Genomic DNA, 17,953 nt, shown 5'->3' on the forward strand with positions numbered 1-17,953 from the left:
TGGAAGGAACTACTGTAAGTTCTGTCACGAACTTCTTTATACAAACAGCTTCCTTTGCAGCATCTGATGCAGCAATATACTCAGCCTCTGTAGTGGAATCTGCAGTCGTGCTCTGTTTGGAACTCTTCTAACTAACTGCACCTCCATTATAAAAGAACACATATCCAGAGGTAGACTTTCTATCATCGATATCTGATTGGAAATCAGAATCAGTATAACCATCCAATTGCAAGTCTCCACCTCCATAAATCAAGAATAAATCCTTAGTTCTTCTCAAGTACTTAAGGATATTCTTGTGACTATCGATGTTCCAAACACGGATTGGATTGATACCGCTAGTCAAACTAACGAGATATGCGATATCCGGCCTAGTACACAACATTGCATACATTAAACTTCCAATAGCCGAAGCATATGGAATCCTGGCCATCTTATCTCTTTCTTCAAGTGTCTTTGGAGACATCTCTTTAGAAAGATGGATACCATGTCTCACTGGTAACAATCCTCTCTTGGAATCAAGCATGTTAAACCTCTTTAACACCTTTTCAAAGTATAGACTTTGGGATAAACCAATTATTCTTTTCGCTCTATCTCTATAGATGCGAATCCCAAGAATATAGGTTGCCTCCCCTAAGTCTTTCATGGAGAATGTATTTGACAACCATACCTTTAAAGTCGTCAACATACCTGTGTCATTACCCATCAACAGTATGTCATCCACATATAAGACAAGGAAAGTGATAGCACTGTCACTAACCTTCTTATTTACACATGGCTCATCCTCATTTTTGATAAAACCAAAGGATTTAATGGCTTCATCAAAACGGATGTTCCAACTCCTCGAAGCTTGTTTCAACCCATAAATGGATCGCTTTAGCTTGCATCCCTTGGAACCATCTTGGGATTTAAATCCCCTAGGTTGTTCCATGAAAATGTTTTCTTCAATGTATCCATTGAAAAAAAAAAACTGTTTTGACATCCATCTGCCAAATCTCATAATCATAGTATGCAGCTATTGCTAGTAAAATCCTGATTGATTTAAGCATGGCAACAGGCGAGAAAATCTCCTCATAGTCGATTCCTTTCCTTTGGCGAAACCCTTTCGCTACTAGCCTTGCCTTATAGGTCTCTACCTTTCCATCAGAACCAATTTTCTTCTTGAAAACCCATTTGTTCCTTATAGGTACAATACCTTCAGGTGGGTCAACAAGATCCCAAACTTGATTCTTATACATGGAATCAATCTCGGATTTCATAGCATCAATCCATTTTGAAGAGTCTATATCTGATATAGCTTCTTCATAGGTAAGTGGATCATCTCCATGATCTACTTCTTCATGAGTAGACAACTCTTGTTCTTCTTCATGAAGAAAACCATATCTCACTGGTGGGTGAGATACCCTGGTTGTTCTACGAGGAACAGCTGTAGATGTTTCATCAACGGGTATTGGTTGACTAGATGGATCTATATCCATCTGATCTGTTGGTTGGTCAGAATTCTCCAATTCTAACTCTATTTTCCTTCCTTTGCCTCCTTCTTGAACAAACTGTTGTTCAAGAAATGTGGCATCTCTACTTATCACAACCTTTTGTGAAGTAGGCAAATAAAAATAATATCCAAAACTATCTTTTGGATATCCAACAAATCGACCTTTTTCTGATCTGGTCTCCAATTTATCAGTGTTCAGCTTTTTGATATAAGCTGGACAACCCCAAATCTTAACATGTTTAAGACTTGGTTTTCTTCCATGCCATATCTCATAAGGTGTGGAAGAAACTGATTATGATAGAATCCTATTCAAAATATAAAAAGCTGATTCTAATGCAAATCCCCAAAAGAAGATTGGCATATCAGTATAGCTCATCATACTACGTACCATATCCAATAGGGTACGATTTCTCCTTTCAGATACACCATTCAACTGTGGCGTTCCTCGAGGAGTCAGTTGATAAACAATGCCATGCTGTCTCAAGTATTCATCAAATTCAGTACTCAAATATTCACCTCCACGATCTGATTGAAGAGCTTTAATACTCTTTCCTGTTTGATTTTCTACTTCAGATTTAAATTCTTTGAACTTTTCAAAAGATTCATGTTTGTATTTCATCAAATACAAATACCCAAACCTTGATTTATCATCAGCAAAGGTAATAAAATAATGAAAACCCCCTCTAGCCATTTCTTTAAATGGACCACATACATTACTATGTATTAGCTCCAAAATATTTTCAGCTCTTAGCCCTTGTCCAACAAAGGGTGATCTAGTCATTTTGCCTTGAAGGCAAGATTCACAAGTTGGAGTAGGCTCAGAGCCCAATGAGGATAAAATCCCCATTTTCTCCAATTTTGTAATCCTATCTTCTGCAACATGACATAACCTTAAGTGCCAAATATATTTTGAACTTGAGTTGGTTTTCACCATGGCATTGCATTCATTTAGATTGCTATACTCTGGCCAGTGGAAACATTTTCTTACTGGCAATGGAAACACTTTCCTGTTGGCAATGGAAACACTTTCCTTGGCCTCCATCAGCTTTAGTCTTCCTTTTCTGTTTAGCTATTTTTTTGGAAGGACCAGGAATCTGAGGTTTCTTTTTCTTATTGCCCTTCTTCTTGTTGGACTTTCCAGCAGAAGAAGATACAACCAAAGCTACCTCTTTTCCTTTATTACCTGGCATATTCTTTTGGGCAATAACCAGCATGTTAAGTAAACCAGCTAAGGTGCATTCCTGTTTAGTCATATGGAAATTTGTCACAAAATTCCCAAAAGACTCAAGAAGGGACTGAAGGATCAAATCCGTCTGTAATTGGAAATCCATGTTGAAGTCAAGATGTTCCAACTGCTCAATCAGCCGAATCATCTTGTGGACATGATCTCCAACATTCTGTCCCTCAGACATCCTAATACGAAAAAGCTGTCTAGATATCTCATACCTAGCATTCCTGCTGTGCTCACCATACAACTCTTGTAGGTGAAGGAGGATCTCACTCGCACTGCATGTTCTCATGTTGCTTCTGTAACTCATTACTCATGGAAGCAAGCATGTAACACTTAGCTCTCATATCATGCTCCTTCCACTTGTCCAAAGTTTCATGTTCCTCTTGTGTGGCCTCTGGAGGTAAGGGACCAGGAACATTTGAATCTAGAACATATCCTATATGTTCAAGGTTCAGACAAGCTTCAAATTTCTTAGCCAATCGCATGATTTGGTCCTGTCAACCTTTTGTGATCAAGTATGCTTGCAAGGATATTGGATGGTGGTGGTTGTTTTGTGCTCATTTTTATCGAGAAAATTAAGCTGCAGAAAATAACCAGTTAATTAGTAAATGTATCATGTAATTAACCAAAATGATTATGGTCTTTTAATCAAATTGGTCCTCCCACTAACTTAGCGAATCCTACACTTCCAAAGTAGGAAAGCGGAAATCCTAGTTGGATGGATTTCTAGTGGGTGATTGAATTCTTATAATTCTACTGATCATCCTCAGGTACATCCGTTATTGGAATTACAATAAACTATAAGTGAGCAACTCCTTACCCATCACATCTCATGTGAGGTTCAATCCTTTACCTAGCCCCTAATGCTCAAAATCTCAGGTACATCCATTATTGACTTATCTTGCATTAGTTAAGTTGATCCCATTGAGCGATAATTATGCAAATAATTTTAATGTCCTTAGTTACATCCAATATTGGCCACTAAACCATTTACATATTTACAACATCTCATGCTTAACAATTATTCTTAAGAAAATCTCTTAAATTAATTGCATCTCATGCAACTATTTAAAATTTCTTAAAATAATTGCCCCAATGGAGGGCCTATGTTATAATTACTTTAATTATAGCATATCCAACTTAATCATTTGTTTGGAAGATTTTATGGTCATTCTAATTACTATTAAGGTCTCACTTTGCACATTATCCATTTAGCATGCATATATCATATAATTGCATACATTCCCATACATCTCATGCATTCATGGATAAGCAGTAAATATGGTATGATCATGGACTTTCTAAGGGATTCAATTCTGAGCCACCAAGAATTGAATCAGGGCATTCCTAGGTGCATTTCATTCATTCATTTTACAAGAGTTGCTGAAGGAGTACATAATCAACACTTGATCTTGAATTCCTCCCACTGGTCCCACCAATGCTCTTGACCTCCTTGAACTTCTTGCAATCCAATATTACATAGTAATCCTTGGCATACCAAGGCGAATTTACAAGAACTTAAATAAATGAAATTACAACCCACAAAATTATTACAAACTTAATAATACATGCCCAAAATAAATTAAAATAAATTAATTAATTTACAATCCCAAAGAAACATAAAAGAAATAAATCCAATCACATTGGTCTTTTATAGTCCATGATCATCCATCATGCATATCACTATTTAACAATTAAATAAAACATACATACTTAAATTAAATTGAATATCTCATATTCAGCTTAAAAATCCAGATTTGAATATGATTCAAATAAATTTAAAAATTCATATTTGAATCTCATTCAAAACAATTTAAAAATTCATATTTGAATCACATTCAAACAACTTCAAAAATTCAGATTTGAATCACATTCAAACATTTTTTAAAAAATCAGATCTGAATTTTATTCAATCAATTTTAAACAAATTAGATTTAAATATGATTCAAACAACTTTAAAAATTCATATTTGAATCACATTCAAATAACTTTTAAAATTCAGATTTGAATCACATTCAAACAATTTTTAAAATTCTGATTTGAATCATAATTTAATTGTGTGATAAAAACTACTAAATAAACACTTTAATTAGTCAAAGAATAGGCCTTATATTACACAACAATTGCAGAATTAAAAGCCAAACCTTAAACCACCCATGGAAGCCAAACCATGCGCACCATTGATGGTGTTTTTTCAAGTATGCCGCCAACTTGCTTTGGGACCAGCAATGAACTTTTGATCTCATGATCAAACACACAATTAAATCATATAATCAACAATCTAAATAGAAAATATAGTTGCTCTGATACCAATTGAAGGAACGGAAGCATAAAAACACAAGTTTATACCATTGAATTCAAAAATTTTCACCTAGGGTCACATGCATCATGCAAGATTTATTTTTATCTATTTGATTTCAATGATAAACAACATATTAAAACTCTTTTAATATGTTTTTGGATCTGTATTTGCCATTTAAGATTTTAAAATTAATCAGATTAATTTTAGAACCCTAGATTAAATCAAGAACGATTACACTAACCTCTTGATGCACTGCAGCGTGTCTGCGCCTTTGAGATTCGTCTTCAGGACACCAAATGTTGTCCCTCTAGCTTGTCCACACCAAGAACACCTATGACAGCCCTTGAACAGCTTCTAAAGTCTTTTCTATTAGTTAGAAATTCAAGTTCTGCCTTTTAAGAGATTAGAGATGTAAACAGGACACTAGAAACAATTTCTAGTGTTCTTAATTCAAGAGATTGATGGCTAATCTCTTTGAATTGATGAGAGATGAAGAAGAATAGAGGGAGGGCTGCAAAATGGCGTGACCAAGGAGTGTGGCTGCTGGTTGTGTTTTATTTTCTCATAACAACACTTAAATAGCTAGGTTAACACATTAAACCCTTGCCACATGTCACTCTTTGATTAGCTCTAGGTTTAAGTGACCCAATCACATTGTGCCAAGTGTCAAACCTATATGTAATATTGATTTTAATTATCTTACATGATTAAAAAACATTTGGCAAGCTTATGTGTAATCCTATGTGTCACCATCTCATGGTGCCACGTGTCACACTGCAAAATGACCAAAATGCCTCTGTGTCTTAATTTTGAGTTCTTAACCCAAAATAATTATTTTTCTTCTTCTAATTAATTTATATCAAATATAAATTAATTAATTAATCTCTATTAATTAATTTCTCATTAATTAATTCATATTTAAACACTTTAAATATAAATTTAACTTATATTATACATCCAATAATCTAGATTTGGTTTTAAGTCATGCTAGGGACTTTGCAAACTAATTGCAAACCAAACCTATTTAATTAATCAATTAAACTCTTTAATTAATTAATTAAATCATATTTAATTAGGTGATAACTTGTGTATGTGTGTGACTTACTAGGCTCATCACTAATTGGCATTGAGACATGATATCAACTCTTAATATCATCAGAACTCTTTCTTACCATAAATGATTTCTCTAAATCATTTTATGAACCTCATAGACCATGGTTAACACCTAGCATAGCATGCCATGGCCACCCAATTAGTAATAAGGTTTACCTTAAATTAACCTATAATCATATGTTACCATGCACTAGAATCTCTCTGTTATAAAATCCCAACTCAAGCTGGAGTCATGGTTTATGTCAAACTCCATTTGCTATGAATATTATGTTCTCTTTTAATTCCAGTTCTTGATTAAAAAGATTTTCTCATCAGAAACTCTTTTACGAATAAATCTATCTGTCTGGCCAGAACTTGAAACATCAAGAACAATTAAATGAACATAGGATTTTATCTCTATTTACTTAGAGGAACAGATTCCATCTTGATCAACACCTACCTCCATATATAACTAGTAGGAGCCAACACATGCCCATATACCCATACACAGTACAAGTATGAAAGCAGTATCAAACTCAAACTACCTATATACAAGATAACTGTGCTATCTCAGGTCTAAAGATTATATGCACTGATATGATTTATGACAAAACATTGATAAGAGTAAACTCCATGTACTTGTCATAAATGTCACTGGTTCGGCCTACTTATCATTTATAAGTGCCTATCATGTTTGTTATATGGCATGAGACTCACCATTCCATCTTATTTATATCTCATATAAATAACTTGGGAACAAACACGAATACAATCTTTCTGGATAAGTCATGTCCTCATTATGAAGTATCCTCGATTGTGAACCTTTTTATGATACTTTGTGCTAGAAATATTGTCACTCATATTCTTAACAACTTAAGAATAATATTTCTAACAAAATATCAATGGACCTTTTCTATTACACATAAATATATTATATAAACAGAAAAGTGGAAATGCCATTTATTAATAAAATATGTACAAGATACATACTAAATGATATGCTCTAGGGCATACTACTAACACGCACTACCGAACTTAGGGGTGTTACACCCTCAATTCAGTGGGTGCCATCCTATAAGAAGCAATAGAAATGGGTGCTATACCCGGCATTACCTCAATAGCGAACTCGACTTCCCTTTCTGGTGGTAAACCAGGCAACTCTTCAAGAAACACATCTGGGAAGTCTCTTACTGTGGGTATGTCACCCAAGTTTGGCTTAGCCTGCCTAGTATCAACCACGTGTGCTAGGTAAGCTTCACAGCCTTTTCTCATCAATCTTCTTGCAACCGTGGTTGAGATAACATTGGACAGGAAATCTGTCCTTTCCCCCACAATAGTGATCTCATTACCCTTAGAAGTTTTTAGAGAAATCCTCTTCAATTTGCAATCAACTATTGCCTGATGACGTGACAACCAATCCATTCCCAAAATCACGTCAAACTCGTGGAAGGGCAACTTAATTAGGTCTGCCGAGAATTCATACCCCTAAATCCTCAATGGGCAACCTTTATACACCTTATTCACTACCACACTGTGGCCTAGTGGATTTGTGACCAAAATGTCTTAATCACACTCCTCTACTGGAACTCCCCTCTTTATGGGTAGTTTGATGTAAATGTAAGAATGAGTGGATCCTGGATCCACCAATGCATGCACAGAAGTGTTGTAAAGGGAAAACATACCCCTGATGACGTCCGGGGCATCTTGCTCCTCCTGAGCTCTGATGGCATAGGCCCTGGTAGGTATTCTAGTGTCTGGCCTCTCAGCTGACTCGGATGCAGGCCTCAGTGATGGACCAGCTGCCTCAGGTTTACCAGGTTTCCTACCCCTTTGTGGTGCAGGAGCAGGTCTATCAATTTGTGTTGGAGCAACAGTAGTAGTCCTCTTCGGACAATTCTTGATCTGGTGTTCTGTAAATCCACACCGCAAGCATGCATCGGTCACTCGCCAACATTCCCTCTTGTGCCACTTCTGACAGTACTGACAAGCAGAAGATGCAGGGGCTGGTCCCCTAAACACCGTCCCTAGAGAGCTGCCCATTGATGGTGTGGACTGGCCTCTCCTAGGTGTGAACTGTGGTCTGGGCCTCTGAGACTGACCCTGACCATGTGGTGGTCTTGAACTCTGAGCAAGAGGACCCTTACTCTTCTTGCTAGGAGCAGAAAATGCACTGGACTGACCCGGACCCCTCTTCTGCTGTCTTTCCCTTCTGTTTTGTTCGTAGATTCTGACCCTTTCCACTTTTGATGCAGCATCCACTAGCTTAGCAAAATCTGTGATCTCCAATGCTGTGATCATGACTTTGATGTTGTCATTGAGCCCTTCTTCAAACCGTCTGCACCTCTCTGCCTCTGTAGGGACTATCTCTCTCCCATATCTGCTCAGTCTGACAAATTCATGCTCATACTCAGCCACTGACAACTGTCTCTGTCTCAGACTGATAAATTCCCTTCTTCGCTCTTCTAAATACACTTTGCTAATATATTTCTTCCTGAACTCTATGAGGAAAAATTCCTAGGTGATCCGTTCATGTTGCACCTCACTGGTTACTGTGTCCCACCACTGATATGCATCATCCTGAAGTAGGGACACAGCACCCACCAGGTTCTGCTCGAGGGTATAATTTAGCTGTTTCAGCACTCTGATGGTTCTATCCAACCAATTTTCTGCAGCCATGGGATCATCTTCCCTCTTCCCAAAGAAGTCCACAGCCCCATGCTTCCTCAATTTCTCCAGATGAGATTTCTGTGGTGCTGGTGGAGGTTGTGGCTGTGGTTGTGGTGGTGGAATTACCCCCATCATTTGCTGGTAGAATTCAGTCATTTGTTGAAATAGTGCAAACTGAAGTTGGGTAGGTGCCTCAGCTGCTAGTGGAGCAGGTTCTCCCCTGTCCCCAGACTCAGCCCTTGGTGGAGCATGACTCTCCACCTCTTCATCAACTGCTCTTTGCGAGGCAGGAACCATATCCTATTCAAAATAAGAAAACAAACAGATCTGCATCAGTGTCACCTCAACACTTACAAATGCAATGCAATGGTATGTACTCTATCTAGGCCCAGAAACGCCTAAACCGATGCTCTGATACCACTAAATGTGGCACCCCTTACTCGTCTACAGTGTAGCCGAGCAAGTTATGCCACTCAATGTGTCGGAGCACCAATTTATATTTCTATTAAAATTTATCCCTTTATAATTCATTTATTTTCAATTTTGATAAATATGAATTTATCCTCAAATTTTATAGAAAATCCGGCAGAGTGCCAGCTGTAAATTGGAAAAACAGTTCTTCTGAACCTGTTTAAAAACACTTCCAAAATAATTTCAAAATCCAAACTCCTTTATATATATTCAATTCAATCTCAAAATCTTAATCTCAATCACGATACTATTTTCAAAACTTTTTTGTTCACTTCATCACTTGAAGCATATTCACAAATAATTCTCAACATTTCATTTATCAACATACGTAATGCAGAAAATCTCAATAATATGAAATTTCATATATTTACATTAATACATAATTACAGGAGTTTATAGTTACAATCCAAACTAATACAAAATGCAAAATACAAAAGGGCCACCTATAATCCTAATGTCTTACCATATGCAGTGCAGATGTGAAGTGACTCTGGACTCCTGATGCAGCTCTGAAGACTCACCCCGTCTGATGTCTGCTGGGCTCCCCAGCTAGGTCTCCAGTACCTGCGCGTGGCAAAAGCGACGCGCTAAGCAATTCTGCTTAGTGGTGACAATATAAAATAATATAAAATAACATAAAATGAAACAAATATGCAGAATGTGTGTTTACATTTTTGGTAGACTTAACTTCTAATATTAATTTCATTATTATTTGATTAAACTCTGGTAAGGTTTATTATCATTGCCCGAGTAACCCATACTAATTGACTGGACAGGATAAACGGGTAAACTGGCACTGGGTACTAAGTACCTCGGACCATCACACCATCGGTCACATTGTGTCTCCGGTGTAATAGAACACTAATAAGTCAGAATAATTATTAGGGTTAAAACCCAAGTATATCAACTCAAATAACATAGCCAAAGGCTATTATTTCACAGAATGGCATGGGAAAGCCTTGAAACACAGAATGGCATGAAGCCATATGCAGTACTGCTAACAGAACCCTATTGGCATGCCAAGCTATCCAAACCAATCTTGTTAGGTATACTAGGGCATTTCACACTTTTGAGTTTTACAATTTTTGAATTTCAAGTTTTGGTGTTACTATTCACTTCGTTAGTCAACCAAAATGTTGACTTTTGCATAGACAATAGGTACATTGGTTTTAATACTCCCAACATACCACATTTTGCATTCAAAATTTGTTGGTATTGGTTGCCCATACCATTTCTAAGCTTAATGCTAATTGAGCAGAAATTTCAGTTTTCTTGCTTCATTTTTACTGTTCTATTAATCATTTTTGTAGTGGGAACATGGAAAAATGATCAACATGAAAGTTGTTCCTTATTTTGTCTAGTTGAATTTCCTTTTTTGAATCACTCTATTTGGAGTTTTGTAGCTCAAGTTATGGTCCAAAAACCACAACTGGCCGGATTGAAATTTTTCTGGGCTGACCATATCTATAGTCAAGGAATGAAGGATCGCAACTCACTTGTTGGATAGGTTATGGTCATACTTTGGGGTAGATTTCTTCATGAAAGTTGTTGGTCTATATCTTAGCTTATTGCTGGTAAAATTTCAGGTCAATTGGACCTCTCTACATTGAGTTATGGCCAAATGAACAATCACTGTTCATTTGGTCATTCTGCAGAATCAGACTGCAGGTCACTGACTGCAACACACTTATTGGATAGGTTTTGTTCATAATTTGGGGTAGGTTTCTTCATGAAAGTTGTTGTTCTATATCTCATCTTATTTCTGGTAAAATTTCAGGTCAATTGGACCTTTCTACATTGAGTTATGGCCACTGTTCATTTGGTCATTCTGTAGAAACAGCCTGCAGGTCACCCGGATTTGAGCAAGCTTTTGGTCCACTTGGTTTGGTTTTATGGGCATGATTTCTTCATAAAAGTTGTGCCATTATGTATTTAGTTTCATTTCCAATTGGCCTTGTACCAATTGAACCTCCACAATTCAAGTTATGGCTGCCCAAACCTGCTGGACTCAAGTCCAATTTTGCAGGTCACTCCATTCTGCAGGTCCCTTTAATGGCAGCCACACCAAACCCAATCCCATCACTCAACACACTTCATTTTTAATTTAAACAGAACTAAATGGTCACTAATTGACCATTAAAACTCACTTTCATCATTACATGCTCAAAGTCCCATTTTTCCACCGCAAACCCTAACCCTAACATCTCAAATCATGCATTTAACTTGCATTTCATCAATCCACTTAGTAAATACATTTTGTGGGCAGCCATAATAGTCTTTTAATTTCATTAAACTCAACCCAATCAAACCCTAACAATGGCTGCCCAAAATCTAGGGTTTCCATCTAAATGGCATTCAATAATTTTTCTTTGCAATTCACACTTATTCAAGTCCCTAAACATGTATTCAAAGTAAAAATTTAGGGTTAGGTCACTAACCTTTGTTGGAGAGTTTCCCTAGCTTAGAAAACTTCTTGATTTTTCTTTCTTTTTTCTGCCCAAAGTGTCCTCAAGGTGCTAGGTTAATTTTTTTGTGAAGAAGGCTAGGATTTTGAAGTGAGATTTGGTGAGGTTGGGAGCTTGGGTGAGCTTCAATGGAGTTTTTCCTTCCTCTCTCTCTCTCTCCACGTTTTTGGCTGCCCCAAAGGTTGAAGAAGTCTGATTTTTTTTTTTCCATTTCCAGCCCATTTGTCTCTTTTAAGTGAGCTTATGCCTTGTGTCAACATTGGGTTGGTTGTGAGAATTTTAAATGACCTCATGGTGATGTCATAAATCTATTTTCTTTCATTTTTACTCCATTTCTTATCTATTTAATTGCAATTAAATTTTTAACAACATTTAATCATATTTTATGTTATATAAATTATTTATTTAACTAGACAAGTTGGCCCGAAAATCATCTCTGAAGACGAAATGACCAAAATGCCCTCCGTTTGGCTTAACGGAACAAAATTGTCTTTATCGATTGAAGAATTTTTCTAAGTATTTTCTTGGCATTCTAATGCCATAAGAACCTCAATGACCCTTCTCTGGGGTCCCAAAAATTATTTTATAATTTTTTCCCTAGGTCTAGGGCTTCTGGTTGCGAGAACCGCAACTTCTCACTAGGTTACCCATCGCTAGGGCACCGGCTCATTTAACTTGGTTGTATTTTATTTCTAAAATTTTTCCTAAATTTTTCTTATTAATATTTGAGTTAATTATGGTTCTTCACTTTAGTTTAAATATTTTTTTTTCCGAACGTTCTAGCTGTTCGGACCGACACTGGTCACCGGAATAGTAGACTGTACGGACTAGCTAAAATGAGGATGTTACATAAAGATTAAAGATGAGATAAACAATGATTTTTGGGATAAAGAATGGCTTTTGAGATAAATAATGGTTTTTGAATGGTAAAGAATTGCGATTTCAATTATGATTTATGTATAATTGATTTTGTTGGAATTGCCTTAAATGGTTAGTTATGATTTTATAAATTGAATTTCGTGATCAAAGTCATTTTATACAAATAATTTATATTATTGGCAATGAATATTTTGAGTTTTGGAACTTGATGAGTATCCAGATTTCCAAATTATTTGCTTTAATTTTTGTTAAGGTATATTGTACTATGTTTTAAATTATAGTTGTGTACCACTAAGTTCATCACTCAGCGATAGCTTTGTATGCTATCGCAGGTGAAAAGACCAAAGAGCAATTGAGTAAGCTTCTTTGAAGAGACATTCAAATCAGCTCCAGGTATACCCATGTACATTGGTTTTGATGTATGCATGTAATAATTTGTATGTAAATTATTTGAGCAGTTGTATAAAAACTCTTGTAAAATATTTTGGTATGTAATTAAATGTAAATTATTGTAAATGTAAATTTGAGATTTCATTTACCTGAATAGTTTTGTAATATTAATTTGAGTCTTGTAATCAATGAAATATTTCTTTTATGATGAGATTGGTTTGAAAATGAATTGATTTGATTATTGAGATTTGAATTATGAGTTGAAATAAAGTTATTGGAGTTGTATTTGAGAAAACATATTGGGAGTGTGTTTCTTTGCAGGTTTTGAAGAACTGTTTTCTCAAAATACAGCCAGCACTTTGCCAAAATTTTGAAAATATTTTATAATACCAGATTTTAATCGATGATTTAAATTTTACGAAAATTGTTTTAAAATCCCTTGTAGTATATCTAATGGGTTATCGGTACATGAAGTACAGTAATTCATTTGGTGTACTATAGGATCATGTTACATCTTACGGGGGAGTAGGGTGTGACATTATTGATGACATTTTGATACATTCGAGGAATGTAGAGGAACATGACAGACATCTGCGGATTGTGCTACAGACTTTGAGGGAGAAACAACTATACGCCAAATTGTCAAAATGTGAATTTTAGCTGAAAGAAATCTCTTTCTTGGGACATATTATGTCAGCTGAAGTGATCAAGGTAGATTCCAGCAAGGTAGAAGCTATCCTTATTTGGAAGCCACCCAAGAATATCATAGAAATTCACAGTTTTTTGGGTTTACCTGGATACCACCACTGATTTGTGAAAGGGTTTTCTATGTTAGCTTCTCCACTAACCAAGCTACTTTGGAAAGATGTGAAATTTCAGTGGATGAATAAATGCTAGCAGAGTTTTGATTAGTTGAAAAAGTGTTTGACTAAAGCTCTAGTCCTTACTTTACCTACACTGGGTAAAGAATACTGTGACAACCCTTACCATTCTACAGTGTAGCCGAGCAAGATATGCCACACAGTGTACCGGAATACCATATTTTATCCCAATCATTTTTATCCTTCCTTAATTTATTTCTTCATGGATATGAAGTATAATTTGTGAATTTTAACTCATTTAAGTCATTTATTGAAATTATAAATTCATTTGGGGTTTCGAAAATTTTATAGAAAATCCGACGGAGTACTGGCTAAAAATTGATAAAACAGTTCTTCGGAACCTGTGAAAAACACTTCCAATACATTTCCAATCATTCTCAAACTCCATTTGTATCAACATAATCTCAATATTCTCAATCATTTCTCACAACTTCTTCTATTTGACATTCATTCATTTCACATGATAATCATGTTCAAATCATCAATAAATACTAAACTTTTATTAATAAACACAAATTACAAATATTTGTATTAATACTAAAATATATTACATGATTTTCAATTTATACATGAGAAAATAAAAGTTTAATTACAAAATACAAACAGTACCAAAATACCAAAATGGGACCTAGTGTCCTACCAATGCATTATAGCCTGTGAGGTGACACGGATACTATACAAAACTGTATACAAGTCTCACCCAGTTTGTAGTCTGCAGGACTCTCTAGCCAAATCTTCAGTACCTACGCGTTGCAAAAGCGACGTGCTAAGCATATAGCTTAGTTGTGCCAATAATAAAAGAAAATATAATATACAAATAAAAGTAAAAATTTCCTAGTTATTGTGCTTATAAGAAATAAATAATTACTAACTTACTGTTTAGTCGAAGGCTAATTATATTTTATGATATTAACTCTTTCTAGCATTTTATTAATCATTTTCTTGATGATTTTGAGCCTCTTTTTATTGTTGTAATCATTCTTGTTCTTTATCATAATATTTAATTTCCTTACTTCCTTTAATAATCAATTCAATTACATTTATACTTTTCCATGCCCAAAGTAACCTATACAAATTGACCAGACTGGATAAACGAGTAAACTAGCATTGGGTACCAGGTACCTCGGGCCATCACACCATGGGTCACAATGTGTTTCTCAGTGTGCAGATAGAATGGCTAATAAGCCATAAAAGCAATAAGGCATAAGGCCAAGTATAATATCATAATCAATATAGCCATAGGCTATCATATCACAGAATGGCATGGAGCCATACATCATACGCAGTACTACTATGAGAACCCTATTGGCATGCCAACCTATCCAAACTAATCACATTAGGCCTACTAGGGCATATTACAAAGTTATTTCTTGAATATTTGTACTTAACATGTAAGGTTACTATTCATTTAGTCATTTAAGTCAAAATATTGACTTTCTCACATATAATAGTTACATGAGTTTTAATCACATAGATTTTGAAGGAACGGAAGCGTGAAAAACACAAGTTTATACTATTGAATTCAAAAATTTTCACCTAGGATCACATGTATCATGCAAGATTTATTTTTATCTATTTGATTTCAATGATAAACAGCATATTAAAACTCTTTTAATATGTTTTTCAATATGTATTTGCCATTTAAGATTTTAAAATTAATCAGATTAATTTTAGAACCCTAGATTAAATCAAGAACGATTACACTAACCTCTTGATGCACTGCAGCGTGTCGTGCCTTTGAGATTTGTCTTCAGGACACCAAATGTTGTCCCTCTAGCTTGTCCACACCAAGAACACCTATGGCAACCCTTCAATAGCTTCTAAGGCTTTTTCTATTAATTAGAAATTCAAGTTCTGCCTTTTAAGAGATTAGAGATGTAAACAGGACACTAGAAACAATTTCTAGTGTTCTTAATTCAAGAGATTGATGGCTAATCTCTTTGAATTGATGAGAGATGAAGAAGAATAGATGGAGAGCCTCAAAATGGCGTGACAAAGGAGAGGAGTGGCTGCTGGTTGTTTTTCTTTTTCATAACAACACTTATATAGCTAGGTTAACATATGAAACCCTTGCCACATGTCACCCTTTGATTAGCTCTAGGTTTAAGTGACCCTATCACATTGTGCCAAGTGTCAAACCTATATTTAATCTTGATTTTAATCATCTTACATGATTAAAAAACATTTGGCAAACTTATGTGTAATCCCATGTGTCACCATCTCATGGTGCCACGTGTCACACTGTAAAATGACCAAAATGCCCCTATGTCTTAATTTTGAGTTCTTAACCCAAAATAATTATTTTTCTTCTTCTAATTTATATCAAATATAAATAAATTAATTAATCTATATAAATTAATTTCTCATTAATTAAATTCATATTTAAACACTTTAAATATAAATTTAACTTATACTATACATCCAATAATCTAGATTTGGTTTCAAGTCATGCTAGGGACTTTGCAATTTAATTGCAAACCAAACCTATTTAATTAATCAATTAAACTCTTTAATTAATTAATTAAATCATATTTAAATAGGTGATAACTTGTGTATGTGTGTGACTTACTAGGCTCATCACTAATTGGCAATGAGACATGATATCAACTCTTAATATCATCAGAACTCTTTCTTACCATATATGATTTCTCTAAATCATTTTATGAATCTCATAGACCATGGTTAACACCTAGCATAGCATGCCATGGCCATCCAATTAGTAATAAGGATTACCTTAAATGAACCTATAATCATATGTTACCATGCACTAGAATCTCTCTGTTACAAAATCCCAACTCAAGCTAGAGTCATGGTTTATGTCAAACTCCATTTGCTATGAATATTATGTTCTCTTTTAATTCCAGTTCTTGATTAAAAAGATTTTCTCATCAGAAACTCTTTTCTGAATAAATCTATCTGTCCTGGCCAGGAACTTGAAACATCAAGAACAATTAAATGAACATAGGATTTTATCTCTATTTACTTAAAGGAACAGATTCCATCTTGATCAACACCTACCTCCATATATAACTAGTAGGAGCCAACAGATGCCCATATACCCATACATAGTACAAGCATGAAAGCAGTATCAAACTCAAACTACCAATATACAAGATAACTGTGCTATCTCAGGTCTAAAGATTATATGCACTGATATGATTTATGACAAAACATTGATAAGAGTAAACTCCATGTGCTTGTCATAAGTGTCACTGGTTCGGCCTAGTTATCATTTATAAGTGCCTATTATGTTTGTTATATGGCATGAGACTCACCATTCCTTCTTATTTATATCTCATATAAATAACTTGGGAACAAATATGAATACAATCTTTCTGGATAAGTCATGTCCTTATTATGAAGTATCCTCGATTGTGAACCTATTTATGATACTTTGTACTAGAAATATTGTCACTCATATTCTTAACAACTTAAGAATAATATTTCTAACAAAATATTAATGGACCTTTTCTATTACACATAAATATATTATGTAAACGGAAAAGTGGAAATGCCTTTTATTAATAAAAATATGTACAAGATACATACTAAATGATATGCTCTAGGGCATACTACTAATAGATTTATCACATTTTGGTTCCCAAAAGTGTTGGCATTAGTTGCGAATCCATACTTCTAACAATAGGAGAATAATTCAAAATTTCAGTTTTTAGGTGCTAGAGTTCACTGTTCCATTAGGTCATTCTACAGCGAGAATTTGGCCAAATGTTCTTCATCAAAGTTGTTCCTTATTGTGTCTAGTTACATTTCCTTTTTTGAATCACTCTAATTGGGGTTTTGTAGCTCAAGTTATGGCCTAAACACCATAACTGGCCGGATTGCAATTTTTCCAAAAATTCTGGGCAGAATCAATTCTTCAGTTTTTGTACACTGAATGCAGGTCAATTTCTGGACATGTTATGGTCAAAATTTGGGTTGTTTTCTTTATGAAAGTTGTAGTTCTATGTCTCAACTTTCTACTGGTAAAAATTTAGGTCAATTGGACCTTTCTACACTGAATTATGACCAAATGAATGAATACTATTTATTTAGTCATTTTCTAGGGACTGCATATTGGTCACTTGG

Source organism: Hevea brasiliensis, chromosome 17, assembly GCF_030052815.1.
Source record: "Hevea brasiliensis isolate MT/VB/25A 57/8 chromosome 17, ASM3005281v1, whole genome shotgun sequence".
In the NCBI taxonomy this organism is placed as follows: Eukaryota; Viridiplantae; Streptophyta; class Magnoliopsida; order Malpighiales; family Euphorbiaceae; genus Hevea; species Hevea brasiliensis.